Source organism: Nicotiana sylvestris, chromosome 3, assembly GCF_000393655.2.
Source record: "Nicotiana sylvestris chromosome 3, ASM39365v2, whole genome shotgun sequence".
Lineage (NCBI taxonomy): Eukaryota > Viridiplantae > Streptophyta > Magnoliopsida > Solanales > Solanaceae > Nicotiana > Nicotiana sylvestris.
In genome coordinates, this window is record NC_091059.1 from 168,557,183 (window position 1) to 168,573,993 (window position 16,811).

Sequence of the window (16,811 nt, forward strand, 5' to 3'; positions counted from 1 at the left end):
AACACTCATTCGCTAAACTCCCTTTATTAAATTTTCTAACAAGTTATGGGATATTAGTTGTAAAGAGGCTGTAGGGTTTAGTATTGTTAAAGGCATAAAAATGGTATTCCCTCTAAAATAAAGATATAAAAAAAACGAGACAAGCTTCGCCAAATAAAAATGTACAGATTACGGAGCCCTCACAAAAATATATGTATTAAATACCTAGATTCTGGGACGGGCCGTTTAGCAAATTTCACGGCCCTACCTAAAATAACAATATTTTAGTCTCTTTAGGACGCGCCTTAATAAATCTTACCTTCTTAAACTCGGGTGCACATTTATGTGACCCAAATCCAAATCTCAACGGAGTCGAAATGTGTCTCTAATCACGGGTACATTGATTGTGACGTGGTTTGAGATGTGTGTCCATGACGTTGCCAATTCCTTTTAAAAATAAGAATGAGATGAGCCTCGCCAAATAAAAATACAAAATTGCGGGGCCCTCAATAAATATTTGCCTTAAAAATTGCTTAGACTTCGGGATGGACCGTTTAGTAAAGTTCCACGGCCTTACCCAAAGTAAATGATACGCTAGTCGCTTTAGGCGCGCCTTTAATAATTTAATTTCCTTAAACTCGGGTGCACATTGATGTGACCCAAATCCAAATCTCAACGGAGTCAAAGTGTGTCGACGACCACGGGTACATTGATTGTAACGTGGTTCGAGATACATTTTCACAACGTTGCAATTCCTTGTAAAAAATAATAATAATAATTATGAAAGCGGTCAAAAGTTAAGATTTGCACATAAGTTCATATATGTATAAAATCAGATAATCAAGCCAAATATAACAGTTGAGCGACCGTGCTAGAACCACGGAACTCGGGAATGCCTAACACCTTCTCCCGGGTTAACAGAATTCCTTATCCAGATTTCTGGTACGCAGACTGTAATATGGAGTCATTCTTTTCCTCGATTCGGGATTAAAATTGGTGACTTGGGACACCCTAAAATCTCCCAAGTGGCGACTCTGAAATAAATAAACCAATCCCGTTTTCAATTGTCCTTTAATTGGAAAAAACTCCCTTGCACCCTCGCGGGTATAGAAAAAGGAGGTGTGACACACACAACTGTCAATCTTTTTTCATCAATCAAGTTCAACTGCTCTAGACGAGTTTTGACCCACTCATCATCATCAATCTCAGCCTCAGCGACAATTCGAAGGGACGGGATTTCAACTTCCGCAGGTATTACGGCTTCAGTTCCATATACCAACAAATAAGGAGTTGCCCCTACTGAAGTACGGACAGTAGTGCGATAACCCATCAACGCAAATGGTAATTTTTCATGCCATTGCCTAGAACCTTCTACCATTTTCCGAAGTATCTTCTTTATGTTTTTGTTGGCTGCCTCAACTGCTCCATTCGCCTTGGGACGATATAGGATAGAATTGCGGTATGTAATTTTAAACTGTTGACATACCTCTTTCATCAAATTGCTGTTAAGATTAGCACCATTATCCGTGATGATCACCTTTGGGATTCCAAATCGACAGATGATATTTGAGTGAACAAAATCGACCACTGCTTTCTTGGTCACAGACTTGAAAGTTTTGGCCTCAACCCATTTGGTGAAATGATCAATGGCTACCAGAATGAACCTATGCCCGTTGGATGATGCTGGCTCAATTGGTCCAATGATATCCATGCCCCAAGCGACGAAGGGCCATGGCACTGACATTGTGTGCAATTCCGATGGTGGAGAATGAATCAAATCTCCGTGTATCTGGCACTGATGACATTTGCGCACAAAACTAATACAATCTCGCTCCATGGTGAGCCAATAAGAAGAATCCACTTGCCAACTGTCGAATTGTTCTCTTTTGATCCCCCATGGCTTGCACTGGGTATATCCCCATTCTGATGTATTCCTTGATATCATGGAACCATGGTTCGCCATCAAATTCTTCTTCAATCATGTTGCAGTAAACATACTGATCTCGTATTTGAATGTTCAAAGGATCGACATAAGCTTTGTCTGGATGGTGCAACATTGACGCTAGGGTAGCCAAAGCATCGGCAACCTCATTATGGACACTTGGAATATGCCTGAACTCTACTGATCTAAACCGTTGGCAAAGATCATGCAAGCATTGTCGGTATGGTATGAGCTTCAGATCTCGTGTTTCCCATTCTCCTTGAATTTGATGTACCAGAAGATCCGAGTCTCCCAAGACCAAGACTTTCTAGACATCCATGTCCACAGCTAGCCTTAAACCCAAAATGCATGCTTCATACTCAGCCATATTGTTGGTACAATAAAAACAAAGTTGAGCCATAACAGGATAGTGATGTCCTGTTTCAAAAATAAGCACGGCTCTTATTCCCACTTCTTTCATGTTAGCAGCCCCATCAAAGAAAAGTTTCCAACCTGGTTTTTCGACCTGTTCTAGTTCATCAATATGCATCACCTCTTCATCAGGAAAATAAGTCCTCAGTGGCTCATAATCTTCATCGACCGGGTTCTCGGCCAAATGATCGGCCAATGCTTGGGCTTTCATCACACTTCGAGTCACATAGATTATGTCAAACTCTGTGAGCAGAATCTGCCACTTCGCAAGTCTTTCTGTCGGCATAGGATTTTGAAAGATATACTTCAATGGATCCAAGCGTGAAATGAGGTAAGTAGTGTAGGATGACAAATAATGTTTCAACTTCTGTGCCACCCAAGTTAGGGCGCAACATGTCCTTTCCAGGTGAGTATACTTAACCTCATAAGCCGTGAACTTTTTGCTAAGATAGTAGATGGCATGTTCTTTCCTGCCGGTGGCGTCATGCTGCCCCAGTACACAACCAAATGAATTTTCCAAAACTGTCAAGTAAAGAATCACAGTTCTCCCTGGTTCTGGCAGAACCAACACAGGTGGGTTTGACAAGTAACCTTTTATCTTATCAAATGCTTCTTGACACCCATCAGTCCACTTGATCGCATCGTCTTTCTTCAATAGCTTGAAAATAGGCTCACAAGTTGTCGTGAGCTGAGCAATAAACCTGCTGATGTAGTTCAACCTTCCTAACAGACTCATCACTTCAGTCTTGTTCCTCGGATGGGCAATTATTGTATGGCTTTGATCTTTGATGGGTCCATCTCGATGCCTCGCCGGCTGACTATGAATCCCAACAGTCTTCCGGATGGAACACCAAATGCATACTTGGCGGGGTAAAGCTTGAGGTTGTACCCGCGAAGCCTCTGGAAGAATTTCCTCAAATCCTCGACGTGGTCGGCCTGATGTTTTGATTTTATGATCACATCATCTACGTACACCTCAATCTCCTTGAGTATCATATCATGAAATACAATAGTCATCGCCCTCATATAAGTTGCCCCAACATTCTTCAAACCAAATGGCATTACCCGGTAGCAATAATTTCCCCATGGCATGATGAACTCCGTCTTTTCTACATCTTCTTCATCCATTAGAATCTGATGATACCCGTCATAGCAATCCACAAAAGATCAAATCTCATGCTTGGCATAATTATCGATCAAAATGTGGATATTGGGTAATGGGAAGTTATCCTTTGGACTTGCTTTGTTGAGATTGCGGTAATCGACGCATACTCTGATCTTGCCATCCTTCTTCGGTACAGGCACGACATTAGCCAACCAAACAGGATATCGGGTGACCCGGATAACCTTTGCATCCAACTGTTTGGTAACTTCTTCTTTAATCTTCACACTCATATCAGTTTTGAATTTCCTCAACTTTTGTTTGACGGGAGGGAATGCTGGATCAGTGGGCAATTTGTGGACTACTAAATCAGTGCTTAAACCCAGCATGTCGTCATATGACCAATGAAAAAACATCTTTGTACTCGATGAGTACTTTGATTAACTCCTCCCGGATTTTTGGCTCGAGGTGGACACTTATTTTAGTCTCTTGGACATTGTCTGTGTCCCCTAAATTGACGGCTTCTGTGTCATTCAGGTTGGGTTTGGGTTTTTCTTCGAAGTGAATTAACTCCTTACTAATCTCTTCGAAGGCTTCATCCTCATCCTCGTATTCTGATTTGTAATCACAATCTACTTCTTGAACTAATATTTCGGAGTTAGATTGATTTTTAATACTGGGCTGAGGATTCCTTATGCATGCCATGTCATTAAAACTAGTGTAAAAAGAACTGTATAGAAAGGAAAACAAAAACAAAAAAAACCATCAGGAATGATGAAAAAAAGGAAAATTGTATTTCATTGAATGATAAAAGATAACAAGGTTTGCACACTCAAACAGACTGAAAAAATGAAATTTGGATTACAACCCTGGAATAATCCGTACCAACTTAAAGGAAAATCAAAGCGAACTACCAAGACTCCTTCCGAGTAGGGAGAGGAGTAGCCTTCCAATTATTAAGCTTTGTTTTTTGCCCGACAAATTGCACTTCCGCGTTGCTAGAACCTTCTCCAATTTCCGCCATGTTCACACTATCGAACAACTTCTCAAATCTTTCAATCAACTCCTTGTCAGGATTAATCATAGAACTAGGAATTGCTGTCACTGGGCGACTCCTCGTACCGGACTTGAAAAATGATCTGGAAAGACGTGGGACCGGCTTTGGAAGGACCCATGCCCTCTGTTTCAATTTCTTGGCTCTTTTTATATCTGCGGTTGTGGGCTTGAATCCCAGACCAAATGTTCCCAAGTTCTCGGGAAGAGACACGGGTTGTATTATGCCTTGAAAAAATGATCCCAAACCATTTCCTGGTACAAAACCGTTCTTCAACATTTCATACGCTACCATGACTGATGCGAATTTTATCTTCGGATTCGGGATACACCTCCCTTCTAGAACTTTCTCGACTGACATTGCGTCATAAACTTGGTAGACCCATGGTCCCTTATCTTCCACTTCAATGAATGGCACTTGGTACAAAACCATTCTTCAACATTTCATACGCTACCATGACTGATGCGGCGTTTATCTTCGGATTCGGGATACACTTCCCTTCTGGAACTTTCTCGACTGACATTGCGTCATAAACTTGATAGACCCATGGTCCCTTATCTTTCAGCCTGTCTGTCCCATTCAAACTTGACTATCTGATGGAGTGTTGATGGCACTGCTTTAGCGGCGTGAATCCACGGTCGCCCTAATAGCAAATTGTAGGAAACAGCTATATCCAGCACTTGGAATTCCATTGTGAATTCTACTGGACCTATGGTCAGCTCCAACATTATGTCCTCGACTGATTCTTTGCCTCCGCCGTCAAATCCCCGCACACAGATACTGTTCTTATGGATCCTCTCATCTTCTACTTTCAGCTTGCTTAGAGTGGAGAGAGGACAAATGTTTGCACTTGAACCATTATCAACTAATACCCGGGTAACCACGGAATCCTCGCATTTCACTATAAGGTAAAGGGCTTTGTTATGCTTAGTACCCTCTACCGGCAATTCATCATCGGAAAAAGTGACTCTGTTTACTTCAAAAATCTTGTTGGCTATCTTTTCCAGATGGTTTACCGAGATCTTGTCGGGAACATGGGCCTCATTCAAGATTTTCATCAGTGATTGGTGGTGCTCATCTGAATGGATTAGCAATGAGAGTAATGAAATCTGAGAGGGCGTTTTCCTCAACTGTTCTACAACAGAATAGTCATGCACTTTCATTTTCCTCAAAAATTCCTCTGCCTCTTCTTTAGTTACAGCTTTCTTCACCGGTGTTGGATCATTTTTAGTTCTTCTTAACTCCTTGGGAGTAAAACACCTTCCTGAGCGAGTCAAACCTTGTGCTTCACAAACTTCTTCCTTGATTTCTTTCCCTTTATAAATCACCGTCACCCATTCATAAGTCCAAGGAACATCCTTGTTGTTGATCACTGAAAGCTAAGTTACTGGTTTTATAATAACAGTCTCGGTGCGAGCACCCTTCACGACCACAACAGGTTCACTTGCAACCCCTGGTACTACCACTTTAGCTTTCTCGGGTTTCACTGCAACAATGCTTGACGACCCTTTCTCGGCTACCACAACTGGCTTATTGTCTACCCCTTTCAACTGGACCATTGATTTCCCATTAGTTACCCTTTCCTTTGAGCTGGTTTCACTGGAACGGACCATCATTACCGTCTGCGAGGGCTTCTTGGGATCCCCTCTTTTGTGTATCAACTCAATCATATTGGTCTCATGGTGAGCTGACAATGGATTCTGATTGATATTTGGTGCTTCTGGGACCTGAACCTCGATATGATGAGTATCAATAAGCTCTTGCACAGCTTTTTTCAGTTTCCAACACTTCTCTGTATCATGCCCCGGGGCTCCTGAACAGTGCTCACAACTCACCGAGTGGTCAAGATTTCTAGGAGGAGGATTAGTCACTTTAAGCTCAATTGGATTCAGCATGCCCAACTGCCTCAACCTGTGGAAAAGACTGGTATATGATTCCCCCAATGGAGTGAAAGTCTTTTGCTTCTGTAACCTCTTATTCTTGAAGGCTTTCGGTCGGAAACCCGTTCCGGGGGGATTTCTTTAGGCTCTTGGGGGGTGGATATGTGTTTTGTGGAGCTGGGTATGGATTTTATGGAGCCAGCGTACGCCATTGTGCGAGTGCCGGAGTTTGGGTATAGGTTTGTGCATGATGGACGGAAAAATGGGGATATGGCGGTGGGTAGTAATGTTGTGGAGGTCTATATGGAGTGTGGGGGTAATTTTGGTGGTAGGGTCGTGGTTGGCTATAGTAGGATGACGGACCTCTAGATCTGAACCAGGCTCCAGACTCAACATTCGTGACATCTTCTTTCTTCTTCTTCCCAAGTACACCCCCAGTGCCGTTTTGAATGGCCTGAGTGGTTGCCTTGATAGCTGAATAACTCATGATTTTGTTGGACTTAAGCCCATCCTCGACCATGCCTCCCATTTTTACAACCTCATTAAAAGACTTGCCAATTGCGGACACCAAATGACCAAAGTAAGTTGGCTCCAAAGTCTGCAAAAAGTAATCGACCATCTCGCTCTCTTTCATTGGGGAATCTACCCTTGTTGCTTGCTCCCTCCACCGGAAACCATATTCTGTAAAGCTTTTATTGTGCTTCTTCTATAGTTTAGTCAAAGATAGTTGGTCTGGAATGATCTCAAGATTATACTGAAAGTGACAAGCGAATGCTTGTGCCAGATCATCCCATGTGTACCATCTTCCGTGATCTTGGCGGGTGTACCACTCCAATGCTGCTCCGCTCAAACTCTGACTGAAGTAAGCCATTAGCAATTCATCCTTTCCTCCGGCTCCCTCATCTTACTGCAAAAACCTCTCAAATGAGCCACCGGATCACCGTGTCCGTTGTACAAGTCGAATTTGGGCATTTTGAACCCTGCCGGTAGTTGTACATTTGGGAATAAACACAGGTCTTTGTAAGCCACGCTTACCTGACCTCCTAGCCCTCTCATATCCCTGAAAGATTTTTCTATGCTTTTCATTTTTCTGAACATCTCCTTATGTTCGGGATTTTTGGCTGGTCTCTCAGCTTCTCTCGGAAGATCAGAACGTGGATCGTATGGGTAGGTTTCGGGAGCTTTGAAGGTGGGTTCCGGGGGATAATACTGGTTGTCCTGAGCTTGGAACACGGGTTCACTCAGGGATCTATGGAGTACAGCTGGTGGAGATGCCACAAAGACAGGGGTGACTAGCGGAGGATGGCATGGAATCGATTTTGGTGGTGGAGCTTGCGGCATATGAGAAATAGTGCCATGGTAGTGTTGATAAATGGGAAAACCTAGATTGGTGGCGGGATGATCCTAAGACTGAGCTAATGGTGGGGTAAAAGCCGGGTTGGCTGGGTAAGACGGTGGTGATTGCCCTTGGGACCAGGCCTGGTACATTTCGGCCATCTGTTGCTTAAGCTTGAACATCTCCTCTTTCATTTTATTGACGTCCAACTCCTCTACCTCAACACTAGTGTCGACCTCCGGGATAGACATGATTTCTGGTATTGGTCCCTTTGATCTGGTTTAGTAATGATAATATGCCAATATCCTCTAAATAAACAAACTGCTTGAACTCTCTGAAAAGCAACAAACTTGTTAGTTCTTAGAGTTTAACACTTGTGTATGGAATGCGCCTAGGCAATTAACCATTTTCTATCATGCATTTGCTTCGGTTGCGTGTGTCATCCCGGCCTCTCATAATTGTGCCTCTTCTTTTAATCTTCTTTTATTCTATCCTTCTTTATTTCCCTTTTTTCTTTTTAGTGGTGGTCGAATCCTATAGAGATTGTCTACGTATCATGTCCCTGCATGAATCAGACCGTGCGTAGTTCTATCAAATAAGTGTGAAAGTGAATAAAATATTTTTGGGATTTTCAGCTTTTATAAAAATAGATGCTTCGATCACAAAGACTTAATACTAACAAATTTCAAAAGACTAACAGACTCTGGTGCAAAGACAAGATACAGACTCTGAAATTAAGCTATCATACTTTAAAGAAATACAGACTCAAACAGAGAGAAAACCCAACATGCCTTACATGCTCTGACAGAAAAGGAAATACAGACTCAAACTGAAAATCATGAGTACATCAATGCTCCTGGTGTCCATGGGACATCATTCGGTCTCGCCATGGGCCTATGTGCAAGATCCCTTTGTAGTCGGTCCAAGCTGTACATTATTTGATTAACAAAGGTCATCACCGCTGCAAAGAATGTAGTACGAGTCATATCCTCACAAATATGGTACTTCATAACGATGTAGTCAACGACGTTTGTAATTCTCTCTCTTATGACGCCCTTTTCTTGTAACAAATGCCCAATCTGCTGGGACCTGGCCTCCAAAGTTTGCTTGGCTGCACAGTTTTGTTCCTAAAGTTGTTGCAAGTCTATTTCTAACTATTCCAATGTCGTGTAACAGTGTTCCCTTTCATCCTTGAAGTCTTTTGCCTGCTTGATCATTTTGTTTCTCGTGGCGATGACCCTTTTCTTCAACCCCGCGACCTCATCGTCGTACCTTTCTCTAAACTGCTTAACCATGCATGCCCGCTCATCTGCATTTTTAGCCAATTGTTTTTGAGCCCCGGCTAGTTCACTTTCTGCTTTGTTCAAATAGAAACTATAGTTACTCACTTTCTGCCTTAGGTTAGCTACGAGCTTTTCATCCCTGTTACTCCTGACTGGATTTTCTGCTGCTACTTTCAGTTTCTGAATTTGAGCTCGAAAGACTTCATTTTCTTTGGCTAGACTTTTCTTTTCACCCTCATCCGCCGCTGGTTGTAAGCCGTTCTCGAATTGAAGGTCTTTGACTTGCTTCTCCACCTTTCCTATCATGGCCATGTACTCGTTTTCTTTGGCCAACCAAGCTCATGGTTCTTGTGATGCCTCGACGAATTCCTGAATGTGCGGTTTTTTGGCCGGTCATTCTGATTCGGCCCTTGCAGTGTTCTTCTTTCTATACCAGGCATGGTAGGCGGGTGAGACCTCTCCTTTAGATAGGTTCCGCACTCGGGTGCTTGCCGTCAAATATTGGCGCTCATTCCAAATAGAACGAACTGTTTCTTCGTGAAATTGGCCGTTAAACTAATCTCAACCGCGTGGATACTGAGATCTTCATCTGGATGCATCACCTGACACCTTCCTAGTTGTCTCATCACTCGGTAGGGAGCGTAAGGTTGAATACCTAGAATACCCATTAGGAGGAAGTAAGGACCCGTGGCGGGCATATACACAATTTCTTCAACAGGAAGCCAACCTAGCGTCCAATCTATTTGTCTCGTAGTGATGGCGCGAAGGCGGGCTATCCATTCTCCAAACCCCTCCGGTAACTTGAACCCTGAAACCCTTGTGTTGAATTCTTCAATGCAGCTTTTCTCTGCGGATCCATAACTCATATACTGAAGGTGGTGGCACAAGTGCTCGATCATCCACATTTGTAGTAGCAAATTGCATCCCTCGAAGAAGTCTGCCCCAGCTTTACAAGCTGTGAGAGCTCGGTATATCTCAGACACTATCATAGGGGCGAGAGTGCTCTTGGCATTGGTAACCAGGACCTTGACGACTCCAGCCACCTGCAAATCGATATTCCCGTCTTTTTGGGGAAACACCACAAGGCCTAAGAACGCTACCATAAAAGCGAAACGCCTATGCTCATCCCATTTTGTTCGGTTCCCTTTATTGCAAACCCCACTTTTCGGATCATTGAACCCTCCTATATGCTCGTACTTCTGGTATATAAAACATAGAGTGGAAACCCCCCTTCCAACTCGGAATATGGGATTCCCTTGTTTATCTTTAGCAAATCCATGAATTTGTGAGAGTTAACGGCCCTTGGAGCGATCAGATACTTATGCCTCAAACCTGCAGTACTTTTCATATAACCTGTTATCTCTTCCAAGGTCGGGGTGAGTTCAAAATCCGAGAAGTGAAATACGTTATGGGTCGGGTCCCAGAACATAACCAAAGCCTTTATGATGTCTCCTCTAGGTCTAATCTTTAATAACCCGGTGAGACCTCCCAAATGTAGATTAACCTTATCTTGCTCTGACTTGCTGACCTTATCTTGCTCTGACTTGCCCAGATCTTCCCACCACATACGCAACTCCAAAGGGATCTTGTTCATAACTGCTATCGGCAAACTTGGACTCGTGCTCATTCCGCACATTTATTAGGGTGATTAAGCAAAAATCAAGACTCATTTGACTCGAAGACAAAATTGACACACTTTTTCTTTTCCCCTTTTTTCAAAAAAATAAAATCCGATTTTGCAAATACGATCTTTCAGCACCTCAAAGACGAAGATTTTAAGGTTGTGTTGGCTAATCGGTAAAAACCTTGAAAAATGACCACAGGCAGCTGTTTTTGAAAAACAGCCTTCCGGCGCCCTTTTAGGGCCATTCGGCTATTTCTAACAAGAATGGAATCACCTTAACTATTTTCAAAAAAATAAAGAGTAAATTTTTTGTTCTTTCGGATTATTTTTTCAAAAAGGAAGTTGGACCCAATGGGGGTTGCCTACGTATATCACACCCTGTGAGAATCAAACTGGCATAGTTCGGGCAAATAAAACGAACTATTTTCGAAAACAAAACTCATTTTTAATTCGTTTCTCTTTTTTTTTTTCAAAAATTCGGCAGAGTTTCAGTGCTATTTGGACACTGGTTTTTCTTTATACGCGTGATTCACTCTTTTAATCCTCTACACTGCTATTTCTTTCCTAAATTCTCTCATTTCATTCCAAAGCCGGTCAATATGCAAATCCGAAGTAAATAAATGTACAAGTAGCAAGTAGGATGCATCAGGATGGTCTATTCGTTTTTTGTACACCTGTCCTAGACAGACCCACCCCCTGTGTTGAGTCTCCAAAGTCAAAATGCACATGACGCAAACAAACGTTCCTATTAGGGATCCGGCATGAGGTATTGTTATGCTAGGTTTAAAAACCCAGATTTGTTTGTTCTAGACCTGGCTTGCCCGAGCGGACAACTCGAGCCGAGGGGGGGCTGCATACCGGTAACCAAAAGATCATTCGGCTTTGCAACTTGTCCGAACCTCGTTCCATTTGGGATTTGACACTAACAAAAAGAAGTCACGACCAGCGTGCACTCCTCAGGAGGGAGAAGAGATGGGTTTCGTAGCAGTTTATATATACAATTCAGATAATATCAAAGCGGTAAAAAATAACATTTAGTACATTAGGCCCAAACATGTAATAAAATCAGATAATAAATAAAGCCAAATATAACAATTCATTTAAGCTCGAATTTTGAACCCTGAACCAGAGATTCTGGGTTCAGGTCCCCAGCGGAGTCGCCAGAGCTGTCACACCTCCTTTTTACCTACACCTCCAGAAGGGGCATATAAGGGAGTTTTTCCAATTAAAGGACAATCAAAATGGGATTTATTATTAAAAGATCCAGAGTCACCACCTGGGATAATTATGGCGTCCCAAGTCACCGGTTCAAATCCCAAGTCGAGGAAAAAGTTGACTCTGTATTACGGTCCGCGAACCAGAAATTCGGGTAAGGAATTCTGTTAATCCGGGAGAAGGTGTTAGGCATTCCCGAGTTCCGTGGTTCTAGCACGGTCGCTTAATTGCTATTATTGGCCTAATTATCTGATTTTGAACATGTTTAATCCTATGTGCAATTTTAACTTTTTAACCGCTTCTATTCATTTTTAAAGGAAGATTGCAACGTCATATAAAATATGTCTCGAACCACGTCACAAAAATGCACCCGCAGTCCTCGACACATTTTATCTAACGTTGAGATTTGGATTTGGGTCACATAAATGCACACCCAAGTTTAGGAAATTAATTTTATGACGTGCCTAAAGCAACTACGCATTTGCAACTTTGCGAGGGCCACAGAAGTTCAACTAAATGACACGCCTTTGATTCTAAGGATTAAAATAAAATTAATTGAACGAGGGTCATGAAACTGTCATTTTTGTTTGGCATGGCGCGCCTCGACTTATTTTAATCAAGAGGCTTCTATATTAAATTGCGAGGGCCATACACTGTGTGTGTCACCTAGTATGGCTCTCATCCAATTCATATAGGGAGTCTAATTAATTGAAGGGGAAGACTTATCAAAGATTTGGCTTAAGGAATTGAACTAACTTTAAATTAACAGATCAATCGGGAAAATGGATTCTCTTGGGCTCGAGCCACCAGCCCTATAAAGAGAAGCAACTAATTTCCAACTCAGGCCCAATCATGAGCCCAAATCCTCGGGAAAACTGGCACCAGCGGGAGGCAGGACTCCAGATCGAGTCCTTAAACTTGCAAGCATCAGATTATTTAAAGCAAGCCGAGTGAATCCCATTCCCAAGTTTTATAAAGCTAATTCGATGCCCACTATGCCTTTACTTGACCAATCGATCCATTTGGCCCCAAAACGACATTGTACATATGCCTTAATTCACAATTACCTCAAACTAACTCAATGCTTAATCCACCCAATTCAAATGACCTCAAGTTAATTTAAAAAATAAACTATGGCTTCTGTTTAACATGAAATCATATTGGTAATTGTAAACGTGAATTGACAAATTGAGCCAGCATGAAAGCAAACTTGGTTTAATTTGTGATTCCTATCACAATGATCCATATGCTTTCGACTCAAACTTACAACCAGACCTTTGCATGTTTAATCAAGCCAAACTTTATTTTTCAAGCAAATACATATACTTAATTATTAAGCATCAATGGGCGTGCACCAATTAGAATATCAATCCTAAGACTTCAGTTTTAGGAATAAATAATCACCATTTTTAATCGAACACACCTCAACCCTTTTAAAAACCCATATGATAACTTAAGAGTTGAAAGCAACAGAGCTTAACCACATGAATGAATACATTTATACTATTAGATATGGATAGCATAACCAATAGTCCACATACACAAAATGGTCTCAAATGTTCTGAATTACTTACACCTGAACAGACTATTAGACCTCATGTTTCTCATTAAGACAGGATGCAACGTGAATTTCCTAGGAAACATTACATTACTACTATATCAAAAATGAATAGGTAAGTTAATCATTGTTACACTACAACACTAACTTCAGAAATACTAAGAAAATAGCTAACATTTATGATTAAGGGAACAATATTCATTTATAGAATCATCAGGCAATTACAACTTTCACACTTGCATCTCATCTTTCATAGAGTCAGGGAATACCTGAAAAGCAAAGTAACAGAGGGAGTGAGAGTAGCAGCAGTAGACAGCACAACATATGACCTCAGATTCAATCACTTGAAAGAGTGAAACTAACCCAAGGTGAAACCAATGAAACAGTGTTCAACCAGCAGAAATTTTAAGCTAAAACCTTTTCCAAGACTCAAATTCAGGTCACTTCAAACCCCAGGATCAGACACCATTTCAGAAATTCAAAAACTCAAAAATCCAAGAAAATGTTCAATGGAACAATGATTTATTTTGGAAATCCAGCCGCTTTTTTTTTTTTTTTTTTTATTTTTATCTCTTAATCTCTGAAGTTCTTATCTCCTAAACTTCCTCCATCTCTCTTCCTCCAAAAAATCCCTTTATTTATACGCAAACTACAGCCCCTTTTCCAGCTCTTAGGAGCACTCAGACCCATTAATTAAGCATATTTTGCCCATGATATTCTCTAGAACCCCACCCCTATATGTTTTGCTCTATTTTTGATTCACTTGTTCCCCACTAACCCTTGTCTTTTCTTTATTTAATTCAATGGTTATGGATAGTACATACTTTAATTACATTCCCATTAGGCCTCCCCATGCTATTATGTTTTGTTCCCCACTACTACTAAACAAATGCATTAGTTTAATGTTACATTAGTACTTACTGGACAGAACACTTAAACTAACCACTTTCAAACTTTTAAGTCCCAAATTATCCCCTGAAACTCCTGTGATTACTACCCATCATCTATAACCAATCCACATAACAATTAACTAATTAACCACATGAAACTAACTCCTAATCAACACTATCACACCAAAACTGAATTTAAACCAATGATAGATTCATATCAGACCCTGAACATGACAACCTTAGGATTCAATTCATCAAACTCAGACCACAGTTTAAGCTCGAAACTCAAATTAAATGAATAACATTAAAACAAAGATGTAGGAGCAGAAAGCATACTAACGATGAGCCCTGAAGCTAAGTGTCTAAGGATCAGTACATATAACACTCGACATCAAACCATTTGACGAAAACTACTGGTCTACAAACAAGAATGAATTAATCGACGAAACTATTTATAACATATGTTATTAATTGACAGAAGAAAAGTGGACTAAGTAAATGGTCTGATGGAGAAAGGAGAAAATAACGGACAAAGACGAGTTACAATGAACCTAATTTAGGCAAACGAATAATCGATTGAACTACTCAAACGAACATTGGAGTATTTAATTTGACCAGAATCAGAAAAAGAGGCGGAATATTTACTGGATTAAGAACTAACCTAAACTAAAAACCTAAAGAAACGACTAATTACAACTTAACACAAACAAATAAATATATAGAAAAAGGAAAAGAAGAAGCTAAGAAGAACTTACTGTTCTTTTCTCAGATCCCACCAACATGCCCTTTCGAACTTGAGTTCTAGTTAGCATTACACGTCTATTTCGTCAGAAATAGGCTTATAATACTAACTAGAACCCATTCAACCCTGACAGCTAAGGGTGGGCGTAAATCGGGTAAAACCGATAACCCGAACCGTTAATTCTTTATTGGGTTATCGGTATTGGGTTATTGGGTTAACGGTTCGGTAACGGGTTCATTTTTTTTATTGGGTTATCGGTTCGGGCTCGGTTTGCATTTTTGTTATTGGGTAAAAACCGATAACCCAATAAGAATGATGTAATTTACTAATTTACCCTTAAGTATATACTAGGGTTATTTATTTTCCTAATTCCCTCTTCACTCTTCAGTCTTCAGTCGTTTGTCTCTCAGTTCTCATTCTTGTTTCCGTCGCAGCCCCCAAGAGTCAAGACGCAAGACTCACCACCAGTTCTCCGCCAGACATCAGTAGATACTGCACAGAAGTGGGAGCGTGCTTTTGTTAAGAAACAACAAAAGTTGGCAGTTTACACGTTCTGGCAGTTTGATTTCTTTGTTTTATATATTGCAATTTTTTTTAGTTGTTTTTATGTTATCGGGTAAACCGATAACCGAATCGATAACGATATATAACCGATTAACCGATAACCGATAACCAATATCTTATCGGTTTGGTTATCGGGTTATGATATTTGTAAACCGATAACCGATAGGCAAAACCGATAATATTCAAAACCGAACCGAACCGACCGATGCCCACCCCTACTGACAGCTTTGAAACAGTCTCAAACCGTTGAACCCTAGATCCGCCATTCGACGAGTTTTACTCGGATTCGAGCCAATTTGGTTATGGATTAGCGACGAGGAGGTCAAGGGGATTATTGGGTGTGCTTTTGGGGTTAAACGGACAGGCTAAGGTTTTGGGACGAGGATCTTCGATCGAAGATTCGAGGGGCTCGGGGGGTGATTCAAAGAAAAATAAGCGTGGATTCGGAGAGGGGATGGTTTGATGGTTCAGGGGTATAATTTTGGGGTTGTTTGGCCACCGTCCGTCGCCGTGGGCGATTTTCGGTGGGCGGAAGGCGGTGGTGTATGGTGGTGTGTGTTTTGGTCTCTGGAGAGACGAGTGGGGGGGGGGGGTGTTTGGTATATCAAAATTAGTTAATTAATCTGGCCATTGGATGATGGGAACCAATGGTCCAGATTAAGTCACTTAAGCCAAACGGGGTCGTTTAGGCTTAGCTGGGGCGGGTATGGTTCGGGGTAAGCGGATCGGGCTAGAGACGGGTTATGGGAGGGGGATCTTGGACCGTTGGATTGGGTGATTGAACGGTTGAGATTGATTGGCGACGAAACGGCGTCGTCTGGTATGGTCTCTTGGACCGGCCGGTTGGGCCTGGATATGGGGTGTGACATTGGGCCTGAACCTTTCTTTTAAAACTGGTCCAGTCCGATTTTTAACTTTTCTTCTCTTGTTTCTTCTTTTTCTTTATTTTTTTTAATTCCTAATTACCAAAAATTCTAAAATAAATTGTAAAGCCAAAATTAACTTAGAAAAATACTAATTAACCCTTAATAATAATTATCACACAAAATTAAATACAAAGATAATCACACAATTTTGACATTAGACACTAAAAATGCGAAGTACATTATTTTTTCGATTTTTCATTTTCGTAAAATAAATTACTGTTTAATTAATCCTAAATTGCAAAACTAAATCGTAAATGCAAATGCAACATATATATTTTTTGTATTTAAAAATAGAATAAACATTC